Here is a 12694-nt window from a genome sequence, read left to right as displayed (position 1 = left end):
CAAAAGCTGCTGCTGCCAAGTGTTTCTGCCCGGTCTCAAACCGGGGACTTTTCGCGTGTGAGGCGAACGTGATAACCACTACACTACAGAAACAAGCTTGCTGATTTGACTGAAGGAGCACAGTTCCCCTCATATGTTTGCACGATTTCCTCTATACTTTATCAGCAGTTGCTCGGAATGCGAGGGGTAAGTGTGAAAATTGCAGCGGTGTCGGCCAGCATGCATACACTCAGACGTCCTGAAAAATCCCACAGCTGCGGGCAGAGACAGACACATATCTGATGCCTACATGCCAGGAAGGAGAGCCTGTGAAATCATCACACAGGGCGCACTGAGAGCAAGCAGGAAGGAAGCCAAGGCATTGTAATCCATTTTTCGCCTGAGGCAAAAAATATGTTTTGCGCAACAATGCTTCGAGTGGAATGAGAAATGTTGAGGGGTTGTGTATTTTGAGCAGGATTTGATTGTTTTCCGCTAAAATGGGCTCGTCCGGGATTTGAACCCGGGACCTCTTGCACCCTAAGCGAGAATCATACCCCTAGACCAACGAGCCTGGGCACAGAAATGCAACGGCTCCGACCCTGCTCGGAGGGTTGGTGACAGAGAGTGGGAGACTACATCCCAAAGCAAGAAACTGCACATGGTGCTCTCTTCTGCAGTACGACTAGAGTCATTTGCATGGTCTTCATCGAACATGACATAAAAAGCCTCTATCCTTTAGACATTTTGGCCCAGATTTACAAGAAAATGACTAAGCGCGATGCTGTGCCAAATTTGCAAGCCCCACGCGCCGTCATTTTCAAAATGCAGGAAAGCGCCGTATTTAGTAGAATACAGCGCACCCCTGTGCTTCCCCCTGCGCCAGCTCTAAATTAGCTGCTGAGCGCCAACGCAGCCGTTCTTGCACCATGGTACAAGGATGACTGCGTTGAGGGGGAAATTGTTTTTGTGCAGGAAGGGACACCTTCCTGCCCAAAAAAAAAATCTTCAATGGTGATTTGCTCTTACTTCTATGTGTGCTGCAGAATGCATCACACATAGAAAGAGAAAAAACAAGGAGAAATGAACACATTTCTCCTCAGTGCGCCACTCTAACGACACCCCTGGGATGGCGTTGGATTTTGGCGCTGACGCAGATTTACGCCAACTCCTAAATCTGGAGCAGCATCAAAATGCTATGGTGTTGCTGTGGCACACTCCCAACAACACCCATTGCACGCCCCTTCCAGGGAACGCGCTGCGTGCTAAGGGGCCGTATTTACAAGGTGGTGTTAAGCCACAAAAAGTGGCTGAACGCCATCTTGTAAATACCGCGCAGTGCATAGTGCCACCGGGGCGTCACTAAAAGTGATGCTCCGGTGGCGATAGGGCCTTGTAAGTCTGGCACTTTATTTGCTCAAGGTGTGTGTTCTTGGTGAGGGCAGGAAAGCTATTTTCGCTCTCGTACCTTCCTTCCTTGGCTGGCTTGAATGCTGTAGGCTCAGGCTTCATTGCAAAGGTCAAACAGTGAGCAACTGACTGCCGTAAGCTGGCGCAACTCCTCTTGGTGAGCTGTGACAGATGCCCCAGGAGCGTAGTACCTCACGATGGTGAGGGATAGACACAGTCTCTTTTATCTCAGCTTGCCTGTCAGGTGAGGCAGGAAATGCAAATACTGTGAAAAAGCCCAGCGACTCGAACCAGGAACCTTTCGCATGTGAGATGCGCATGATAACCACTACACTACACAAGCAGACACACTTGCCGGCTTGCTTCATGTGGCTATGCATTGTACTGGAACCACCACACTATGGAAACAGACACACCTGCTTGCTTTATGTGGCTATGCATTGGACTGGGATGCAAGGATGAGGGCCAATGTTCATGACGCTCAAAGCTGAGCCTTCCGGAACACGATCTCTTCTCTTGGAAGAAAGGAACTGGGATCACTTTCATTCCAAGAGGTGATTTCAGAACTGGACCCGAAATTACCATGGAGAAGCACTGTGCATTTAATGTTCCTACGAGCACTGCTGCTCCAGCACAGAAAAGCAGTTGCAAAGAAATCTCGCATACCTTCATGATGCTGAACCGTCTCGACGCCAGTATAAAGCATGTATTGCATTGCAACATGACATCTTACAAGAGTGAAAAGCAGAAATACTCCTGTTTAAAACACAGACTGAACCTATAAAGGTAGGGGTTTGTCTGGGATTTGAACCGAGGTCCTCTCACACCCGAAGCGAGAATCATACCCCTATACCAACTAGACTGCAGCTGCATAGTCATTTGAAACATCTTCTGAAGCGTCTTTCAGAAAAGCAGGGCCATTTGGAGGCTCTCTCTCTCTAAGCGTGCCATAGCAATTGATGTTTTCTGTCAAGGATTTTTTGTTTGTCTCTAGCAAGGCAAGAGGTAATCAAAATGCCCTGTGTCAGTGAGCTGAACTAGGGGACTGATGTGAAAAGCAGACCCTTTCTGGTAGTTGTAACCCGCTGCAAGTCATGGACCCTTGCACCTTAGACTTCCCAACCAGAAGCACTGAAGGGCCTGCTAGCTCTTGAGCCAGAGGAGCATGCCTCTTGGATTCAAGCACATTTGCTCGATCAGCGCTCGATCAGGCTTGATCAGGCGAGATTTATATTAATGGCTCATAGGCCTGAAACACTCACCTGGGAGACGCAGGGTGGCTGATTTCCCGGAATGGCCCTTGATGGGGAAATCACCTCCTTTCCCCCGCCTCATTTCAGAATTGTGTGCTAGTCGCAAGAAAGTGTTCAGGGGTTCATGGGTACTGCCTACTCCCAGCTGCCTCTCTGTCTTCTTCATGTAAATTGCAAGTCACGAGGAGGCACCATTGCCAATATGCTCCGCCCACTTAACCAAGAAACCTAGTTTGAGCTTGTCTGCCTGTGTTGTTGCAGGGGCAGTGTCTTCTTTGCCCAAAAGGTGGCAGGAGAGCCTCACTTCAAACGATAGAATCAACTGCTTAAGTAGAAACCAGCATGGTAGTTACTGTCATAAAGTGCAGCTCTAACAGAAGGTGTGCCTGAGACGCCCCTTCCAGTAATACACAGAATTTTGATTGAGGGCCCAGCCGATGGGTTGGTGGATTTCTCCTCACATGCCACAGCAGCTTCCAAAGATAGTGGTGTGAGGAGCTGGCTCTGCAAGCAGAGCAAGATTTAAGGGAAGAAAATACACCTGACAGAAGTGGGATTTGAACCCTCGCCTCCATGAAGAGACCAGAGGGCTCAGCTTCACTGAAGATCAAGCTCTCTTGAGTCTGGCGCCTTAGACCACTCGGCCATCCTGACAGCCAAAACAGTGTGCAGGTCGGACTCTTCAGTCTGCACTTGTTGATTTTGCCGCTTGCAATGTTCCTATCAAAGTCACAGCTTTAAAGGCCCCACAATATAACATGGCCAAGAAAAAAAAAAAAAAACAGAACAAGAAACAATGCACATGAACGACCACCGAGGGATGCAGATAACTTTTTAGCGTCCTGCAATAGTAAAGCACGTTTTACACAGGTCACAAGTTTTTAAAGGTCATTTCTGTCTAAGTGTGCATTGAGAGAGACTGAGGTTTTAGGGAGCAAACACAAAAGCTGCTGCCAAGTGTTTCTGCCCGGTCTCAAACCGGGGACTTTTCGCGTGTGAGGCGAACGTGATAACCACTACACTACAGAAACAAGCTTGCTGATTTGACTGAAGGAGCACAGTTCCCCTCATATGTTTGCACGATTTCCTCTATACTTTATCAGCAGTTGCTCGGAATGCGAGGGGTAAGTGTGAAAATTGCAGCGGTGTCGGCCAGCATGCATACACTCAGACGTCCTGAAAAATCCCACAGCTGCGGGCAGAGACAGACAAATATCTGATGCCTACATGCCAGGAAGGAGAGCCTGTGAAATCATCACACAGGGCGCACTGAGAGCAAGCAGGAAGGAAGCCAAGGCATTGTAATCCATTTTTCGCCTGAGGCTAAAAATATGTTTTGCGCAACAATGCTTCGAGTGGAATGAGAAATGTTGAGGGGTTGTGTATTTTGAGCAGGATTTGATTGTTTTCCGCTAAAATGGGCTCGTCCGGGATTTGAACCCGGGACCTCTCGCACCCTAAGCGAGAATCATACCCCTAGACCAACGAGCCTGGGCACAGAAATGCAACGGCTCCGACCCTGCTCGGAGGGTTGGTGACAGAGAGTGGGAGACTACATCCCAAAGCAAGAAACTGCACATGGTGCTCTCTTCTGCAGTACGACTAGAGTCATTTGCATGCTTCATCGAACATGACATAAAAAGCCTCTATCCTTTAGACATTTTGGCCCAGATTTACAAGAAAATGACTAAGCGCGACGCTGTGCCAAATTTGCAAGCCCCACGCGCCGTCATTTTCAAAATGCAGGAAAGCGCCGTATTTAGTAGAATACAGCGCACCCCTGTGCTTCCCCCTGCGCCAGCTCTAAATTAGCTGCTGAGCGCCAACGCAGCCGTTCTTGCACCATGGTACAAGGATGACTGCGTTGAGGGGGAAATTGTTTTTGTGCAGGAAGGGACACCTTCCTGCCCAAAAAAAAAATCTTCAATGGTGATTTGCTCTTACTTCTATGTGTGCTGCAGAATGCATCACACATAGAAAGAGCAAAAACAAGGAGAAATTAAAACATTTCTCCTCAGTGCGCCACTCTAACGACACCCCTGGGATGGCGTTGGATTTTGGCGCTGACGCAGATTTACGCCAACTCCTAAATCTGGAGCAGCATCAAAATGCTATGGTGTTGCTGTGGCACACTCCCAACAACACCCATTGCACGCCCCTTCCAGGGAACGCGCTTCGTGCTAAGGGGCCATATTTACAAGGTGGTGTTAAGCCACAAAAAGTGGCTGAACGCCATCTTGTAAATACCGCGCAGTGCATAGTGCCACCGGGGCGTCACTAAAAGTGATGCTCCGGTGGCGATAGGGCCTTGTAAGTCTGGCACTTTATTTGCTCAAGGTGTGTGTTCTTGGTGAGGGCAGGAAAGCTATTTTCGCTCTCGTACCTTCCTTCCTTGGCTGGCTTGAATGCTGTAGGCTCAGGCTTCATTGCAAAGGTCAAACAGTGAGCAACTGACTACCGTAAGCTGCCGCAACTCCTCTTGGTGAGCTGTGACAGATGCCCCAGGAGCGTAGTACCTCACGATGGTGAGGGATAGACACAGTCTCTTTTATCTCAGCTTGCCTGTCAGGTGCGGCAGGAAATGCAAATACTGTGAAAAAGCCCAGCGACTCGAACCAGGAACCTTTCGCATGTGAGGTGCGCATGATAACCACTACACTACACAAGCAGACACACTTGCCGGCTTGCTTCATGTGGCTATGCATTGTACTGGAACCACCACACTATGGAAACAGACACACCTGCTTGCTTTATGTGGCTATGCATTGGACTGGGATGCAAGGATGAGGGCCAATGTTCATGACGCTCAAAGCTGAGCCTTCCGGAACACGATCTCTTCCCTTGGAAGAAAGGAACTGGGATCACTTTCATTCCAAGAGGTGATTTCAGAACTGGACCCGAAATTACCATGGAGAAGCACTGTGCATTTAATGTTCCTACGAGCACTGCTGCTCCAGCACAGAAAAGCAGTTGCAAAGAAATCTCGCATACCTTCATGATGCTGAACCGTCTCGACGCCAGTATAAAGCATGAATTGCATTGCAACATGACATCTTACAAGAGTGAAAAGCAGAAAAACTCCTGTTTAAAACACAGACTGAACCTATAAAGGTAGGGGTTTGTCTGGGATTTGAACCGAGGTCCTCTCACACCCGAAGCGAGAATCATACCTCTATACCAACTAGACTGCCGCTGCATAGTCATTTGAAACATCTTCTGAAGCGTCTTTCAGAAAAGCAGGGCCATTTGGATGCTCTCTCTCTCTAATCGTGCCATAGCAATTGATGTTTTCTGTCAAGGATTTTTTGTTTGTCTCTAGCAAGGCAAGAGGAAGTCAAAATGCCCTGTGCCAGTGAGCTGAACTAGGGCACTGATGTGAAAAGCAGACCCTTTCTGGTAGTTGTAACCCGCTGCAAGTCATGGACCCTTGCACCATATACTTCCCAACCAGAAGCACTGAAGGGCCTGCTAGCTCTTGAGCCAGAGGAGCATGCCTCTTGGATTCAAGCACACTTGCTCGATCAGGGCTCGATCAGGTGAGATTTATATTAGTGGCTCATAGGCCTGAAACACTCACCTGGGAGACGCAGGGTGGCTGATTTCCCGGAATGGCCCTTGATGGGGAAATCACCTCCTTTCCCCCGCCTCATTTCAGAATTGTGTGCTAGTCGCAAGACAGTGTTCAGGGGTTCATGGGTACTGCCTACTCCCAGCTGCCTCTCTGTCTTCTTCATGTAAATTGCAAGTCACGAGGAGGCACCATTGCCAATATGCTCCGCCCACCTAACCAAGAAACCTAGTTTGAGCTTGTCTGCCTGTGTTGTTGCAGGGGCAGAGTCTTCTTTGCCCAAAAGGTGGCAGGAGAGCCTCACTTCAAACGATAGAATCAACTGCTTAAGTAGAAACCAGCATGGTAGTTACTGTCATAAAGTGCAGCTCTAACAGAAGGTGTGCCTGAGACGCCCCTTCCAGTAATACACAGAATTTTGATTGAGGGCCCAGCCGATGGGTTGGTGGATTTCTCCTCACATGCCACAGCAGCTTCCAAAGATAGTGGTGTGAGGAGCTGGCTCTGCAAGCAGAGCAAGATTTAAGGGAAGAAAATACACCTGTCAGAAGTGGGATTTGAACCCACGCCTCCATGAAGAGACCAGAAGGCTCAGCTTCACTGAAGATCAAGCTCTCTTGAGTCTGGCGCCTTAGACCACTCGGCCATCCTGACAGCCAAAACAGTGTGCAGGTCGGACTCTTCAGTCTGCACTTGTTGATTTTGCCGCTTGCAATGTTCCTATCAAAGTCACAGCTTTAAAGGCCCCACAATATAACATGGCCAAGAAAAAAAAAAAAAAACAGAACAAGAAACAATGCACATGCACGACCACCGAGGGATGCAGATAACTTTTTAGCGTCCTGCAATAGTAAAGCACGTTTTACACAGGTCACAAGTTTTTAAAGGTCATTTCTGTCTAAGTGTGCATTGAGAGAGACTGAGGTTTTAGGGAGCAAACACAAAAGCTGCTGCTGCCAAGTGTTTCTGCCCGGTCTCAAACCGGGGACTTTTCGCGTGTGAGGCGAACGTGATAACCACTACACTACAGAAACAAGCTTGCTGATTTGACTGAAGGAGCACAGTTCCCCTCATATGTTTGCACGATTTCCTCTATACTTTATCAGCAGTTGCTCGGAATGCGAGGGGTAAGTGTGCAAATTGCAGCGGTGTCGGCCAGCATGCATACACTCAGACGTCCTGAAAAATCCCACAGCTGCGGGCAGAGACAGACAAATATCTGATGCCTAAATGCCAGGAAGGAGAGCCTGTGAAATCATCACACAGGGCGCACTGAGAGCAAGCAGGAAGGAAGCCAAGGCATTGTAATCCATTTTTCGCCTGAGGCAAAAAATATGTTTTGCGCAACAATGCTTCGAGTGGAATGAGAAATGTTGAGGGGTTGTGTATTTTGAGCAGGATTTGATTGTTTTCCGCTAAAATGGGCACGTCCGGGATTTGAACCCGGTACCTCTCGCACCCTAAGCAAGAATCATACCCCTAGAGCAACGAGCCTGAGCACAGAAATGCAACGGCTCTGACCCTGCTCGGAGGATTGGTGACACAGAGTGGGAGACTAGATCCCAAAGCAAGAAACTGCACATGGTGCTCTCTTCTGCAGTACGACTAGAGTCATTTGCATGGTCTTCATCGAACATGACATAAAAAGCCTCTATCCTTTAGACATTTTGGCCCAGATTTACAAGAAAATGACTAAGCGCGACGCTGTGCCAAATTTGCAAGCCCCACGTGCCGTCATTTTCAAAATGCAGGAAAGCGCCGTATTTAGTAGAATACAGCGCACCCCTGTGCTTCCCCCTGCACCAGCTCTAAATTAGCTGCTGAGCGCCAACGCAGCCGTTCTTGCACCATGGTACAAGGATGACTGCGTTGAGGGGGAAATTGTTTTTGTGCAGGAAGGGACACCTTCCTGCCCAAAAAAAAAATCTTCAATGGTGATTTGCTCTTACTTCTATGTGTGCTGCAGAATGCATCACACATAGAAAGAGCAAAAACAAGGAGAAATGAAAACATTTCTCCTCAGTGCGCCACTCTAACGTCACCCCTGGGATGGCGTTGGATTTTGGCGCTGACGCAGATTTACGCCAACTCCTAAATCTGGAGCAGCATGAAAATGCTATGGTGTTGCTGTGGCACACTCCCAACAACACCCATTGCACGCCCCTTCCAGGGAACGCGCTGCGTGCTAAGGGGCCGTATTTACAAGGTGGTGTTAAGCCACAAAAAGTGGCTGAACGCCATCTTGTAAATACCGCGCAGTGCATAGTGCCACCGGGGCGTCACTAAAAGTGATGCTCCGGTGGCGATAGGGCCTTGTAAGTCTGGCACTTTATTTGCTCAAGGTGTGTGTTCTTGGTGAGGGCAGGAAAGCTATTTTCGCTCTCGTACCTTCCTTCCTTGGCTGGCTTGAATGCTGTAGGCTCAGGCTTCATTGCAAAGGTCAAACAGTGAGCAACTGACTGCCGTAAGCTGGCGCAACTCCTCTTGGTGAGCTGTGACAGATGCCCCAGGAGCGTAGTACCTCACGATGGTGAGGGATAGACACAGTCTCTTTTATCTCAGCTTACCTGTCAGGTGAGGCAGGAAATGCAAATACTGTGAAAAAGCCCAGCAACTCGAACCAGGGACCTTTCGCATGTGAGGTGCGCATGATAACCACTACACTACACAAACAGACACACTTGCCGGCTTGCTTCATGTGGCTATGCATTGTACTGGAACCACCACACTATGGAAACAGACACACCTGCTTGCTTTATGTGGCTATGCATTGGACTGGGATGCAAGGATGAGGGCCAATGTTCATGACGCTCAAAGCTGAGCCTTCCGGAACACGATCTCTTCCCTTGGAAGAAAGGAACTGGGATCACTTTCATTCCAAGAGGTGATTTCAGAACTGGACCCGAAATTACCATGGAGAAGCACTGTGCATTTAATGTTCCTACGAGCACTGCTGCTCCAGCACAGAAAAGCAGTTGCAAAGAAATCTCGCATACCTTCATGATGCTGAACCGTCTCGACGCCAGTATAAAGCATGTATTGCATTGCAACATGACATCTTACAAGAGTGAAAAGCAGAAATACTCCTGTTTAAAACACAGACTGAACCTATAAAGGTAGGGGCTTGTCTGGGATTTGAACCGAGGTCCTCTCACACCCGAAGCGAGAATCATACCCCTATACCAACTAGACTGCCGCTGCATAGTCATTTGAAACATCTTCTGAAGCGTCTTTCAGAAAAGCAGGGCCATTTGGAGGCTCTCTCTCTCTAAGCGTGCCATAGCAATTGATGTTTTCTGTCAAGGATTTTTTGTTTGTCTCTAGCAAGGCAAGAGGTAGTCAAAATGCCCTGTGCCAGTGAGCTGAACTAGGGGACTGATGTGAAAAGCAGACCCTTTCTGGTAGTTGTAACCCGCTGCTAGTCATGGACCCTTGCACCTTAGACTTCCCAACCAGAAGCACTGAAGGGCCTGCTAGCTCTTGAGCCAGAGGAGCATGCCTCTTGGATTCAAGCACACTTGCTCGATCAGCGCTCGATCAGGCTTGATCAGGCGAGATTGATATTAGTGGCTCATAGGCCTGAAACACTCACCTGGGAGACGCAGGGTGGCTGATTTCCCGGAATGGCCCTTGATGGGGAAATCACCTCCTTTCCCCCGCCTCATTTCAGAATTGTGTGCTAGTCGCAAGACAGTGTTCAGGGGTTCATGGGTACTGCCTACTCCCAGCTGCCTCTCTGTCTTCTTCATGTAAATTGCAAGTCACGAGGAGGCACCATTGCCAATATGCTCCGCCCACCTAACCAAGAAACCTAGTTTGAGCTTGTCTGCCTGTGTTGTTGCAGGGGCAGAGTCTTCTTTGCCCAAAAGGTGGCAGGAGAGCCTCACTTCAAACGATAGAATCAACTGCTTAAGTAGAAACCAGCATGGTAGTTACTGTCATAAAGTGCAGCTCTAACAGAAGGTGTGCCTGAGACGCCCCTTCCAGTAATACACAGAATTTTGATTGAGGGCCCAGCCGGTGGGTTGGTGGATTTCTCCTCACATGCCACAGCAGCTTCCAAAGATAGTGGTGTGAGGAGCTGGCTCTGCAAGCAGAGCAAGATTTAAGGGAAGAAAATACACCTGTCAGAAGTGGGATTTGAACCCACGCCTCCATGAAGAGACCAGAAGGCTCAGCTTCACTGAAAATCAAGCTCTCTTGAGTCTGGCGCCTTAGACCACTCGGCCATCCTGACAGCCAAAACAGTGTGCAGGTCGGACTCTTCAGTCTGCACTTGTTGATTTTGCCGCTTGCAATGTTCCTTTCAAAGTCACAGCTTTAAAGGCCCCACAATATAACATAGCCAAGAAAAAAAAAAAAAAACAGAACAAGAAACAATGCACATGCACGACCACCGAGGGATGCAGATAACTTTTTAGCGTCCTGCAATAGTAAAGCACGTTTTACACAGGTCACAAGTTTTTAAAGGTCATTTCTGTCTAAGTGTGCATTGAGAGAGACTGAGGTTTTAGGGAGCAAACACAAAAGCTGCTGCTGCCAAGTGTTTCTGCCCGGTCTCAAACCAGGGATTTTTCGCGTGTGAGGCGAACGTGATAACCACTATTCTACAGAAACAAGCTTGCTGATTTGACTGAAGGAGCACAGTTCCCCTCATATGTTTGCACGATTTCCTCTATACTTTATCAGCAGTTGCTCGGAATGCGAGGGGTATGTGTGAAAATTGCAGCGGTGTCGGCCAGCATGCATACACTCAGACGTCCTGAAAAATCCCACAGCTGCGGGCAGAGACAGACAAATATCTGATGCCTAAATGCCAGGAAGGAGAGCCTGTGAAATCATCACACAGGGCGCACTGAGAGCAAGCAGGAAGGAAGCCAAGGCATTGTAATCCATTTTTCGCCTGAGGCAAAAAATATGTTTTGCGCAACAATGCTTCGAGTGGAATGAGAAATGTTGAGGGGTTGTGTATTTTGAGCAGGATTTGATTGTTTTCCGCTAAAATGGGCTCGTCCGGGATTTGAACCCGGGACCTCTCGCACCCTAAGCGAGAATCATACCCCTAGAACAACGAGCCTGGGCACAGAAATGCAACGGCTCCGACCCTGCTCGGAGGATTGGTGACACAGAGTGGGAGACTACATCCCAAAGCAAGAAACTGCACATGGTGCTCTCTTTTGCAGTACGACTAGAGTCATTTGCATGGTCTTCATCGAACATGACATAAAAAGCCTCTATCCTTTAGACATTTTGGCCCAGATTTACAAGAAAATGACTAAGCGCGACGCTGTGCCAAATTTGCGAGCCCCACGTGCCGTCATTTTCAAAATGCAGGAAAGCGCCGTATTTAGTAGAATACAGCGCACCCCTGTGCTTCCCCCTGCGCCAGCTCTAAATTAGCTGCTGAGCGCCAACGCAGCCGTTCTTGCACCATGGTACAAGGATGACTGCGTTGAGGGGGAAATTGTTTTTGTGCAGGAAGGGACACCTTCCTGCCCAAAAAAAAAATCTTCAATGGTGATTTGCTCTTACTTCTATGTGTGCTGCAGAATGCATCACACATAGAAAGAGCAAAAACAAGGAGAAATGAAAACATTTCTCCTCAGTGCGCCACTCTAACGACACCCCTGGGATGGCGTTGGATTTTGGCACTGACGCAGATTTACGCCAACTCCTAAATCTGGAGCAGCATCAAAATGCTATGGTGTTGCTGTGGCACACTCCCAACAACACCCATTGCACGCCCCTTCCAGGGAACGCGCTGCGTGCTAAGGGGCCGTATTTACAAGGTGGTGTTAAGCCACAAAAAGTGGCTGAACGCCATCTTGTAAATACCGCGCAGTGCATAGTGCCACCGGGGCGTCACTAAAAGTGATGCTCCGGTGGCGATAGGGCCTTGTAAGTCTGGCACTTTATTTGCTCAAGGTGTGTGTTCTTGGTGAGGGCAGGAAAGCTATTTTCGCTCTCGTACCTTCCTTCCTTGGCTGGCTTGAATGCTGTAGGCTCAGGCTTCATTGCAAAGGTCAAACAGTGAGCAACTGACTGCCGTAAGCTGGCGCAACTCCTCTTGGTGAGCTGTGACAGATGCCCCAGGAGCGTAGTACCTCACGATGGTGAGGGATAGACACAGTCTCTTTTATCTCAGCTTGCCTGTCAGGTGAGGCAGGAAATGCAAATACTGTGAAAATGCCCAGCGACTCGAACCAGGGACCTTTCGCATGTGAGGTGCGCATGATAACCACTACACTACACAAGCAGACACACTTGCCGGCTTGCTTCATGTGGCTATGCATTGTACTGGAACCACCACACTATGGAAACAGACACACCTGCTTGCTTTATGTGGCTATGCATTGGACTGGGATGCAAGGATGAGGGCCAATGTTCATGACGCTCAAAGCTGAGCCTTCCGGAACACGATCTCTTCCATTGGAAGAAAGGAACTGGGATCACTTTCATTCCAAGAGGTGATTTCAGAACTGGA

At 48.7% G+C, this 12694-nt stretch overlaps 7 non-coding genes across 7 annotated transcripts; all 7 read right to left on the bottom strand.

Moving 5' to 3' along the window:
- Positions 1–20: 20 nt before the first annotated feature.
- Positions 21–93, bottom strand: TRNAV-CAC (transfer RNA valine (anticodon CAC)). Its single transcript has one exon. It is a non-coding gene; the product is annotated as a tRNA-Val (tRNA).
- A 388-nt stretch (positions 94–481) lies between these two features.
- On the bottom strand, positions 482–553 carry TRNAP-AGG (transfer RNA proline (anticodon AGG)). Its single transcript has one exon. It is a non-coding gene; the product is annotated as a tRNA-Pro (tRNA).
- A 3047-nt stretch (positions 554–3600) lies between these two features.
- Positions 3601–3673, bottom strand: TRNAV-CAC (transfer RNA valine (anticodon CAC)). Its single transcript has one exon. It is a non-coding gene; the product is annotated as a tRNA-Val (tRNA).
- A 388-nt stretch (positions 3674–4061) lies between these two features.
- TRNAP-AGG (transfer RNA proline (anticodon AGG)) lies at positions 4062–4133 on the bottom strand. The gene has a single exon. It is a non-coding gene; the product is annotated as a tRNA-Pro (tRNA).
- A 2619-nt stretch (positions 4134–6752) lies between these two features.
- TRNAL-CAA (transfer RNA leucine (anticodon CAA)) lies at positions 6753–6864 on the bottom strand. Its single transcript has 2 exons — positions 6827–6864; positions 6753–6798 (listed from the first exon to the last, which is right to left on the bottom strand). It is a non-coding gene; the product is annotated as a tRNA-Leu (tRNA).
- A 307-nt stretch (positions 6865–7171) lies between these two features.
- Positions 7172–7244, bottom strand: TRNAV-CAC (transfer RNA valine (anticodon CAC)). Its single transcript has one exon. It is a non-coding gene; the product is annotated as a tRNA-Val (tRNA).
- Positions 7245–10335: 3091 nt separating this feature from the next.
- Positions 10336–10447, bottom strand: TRNAL-CAA (transfer RNA leucine (anticodon CAA)). Its single transcript has 2 exons — positions 10410–10447; positions 10336–10381 (listed from the first exon to the last, which is right to left on the bottom strand). It is a non-coding gene; the product is annotated as a tRNA-Leu (tRNA).
- Positions 10448–12694: the final 2247 nt, after the last annotated feature.

The sequence above is a fragment of the Pleurodeles waltl genome, unplaced genomic scaffold (genome assembly GCF_031143425.1).
Source record: "Pleurodeles waltl isolate 20211129_DDA unplaced genomic scaffold, aPleWal1.hap1.20221129 scaffold_91, whole genome shotgun sequence".
Taxonomy (NCBI): domain Eukaryota; kingdom Metazoa; phylum Chordata; class Amphibia; order Caudata; family Salamandridae; genus Pleurodeles; species Pleurodeles waltl.
Note: the sequence above shows the minus strand (reverse complement) of the source record. Positions and strands in the feature narration are given on the sequence as shown.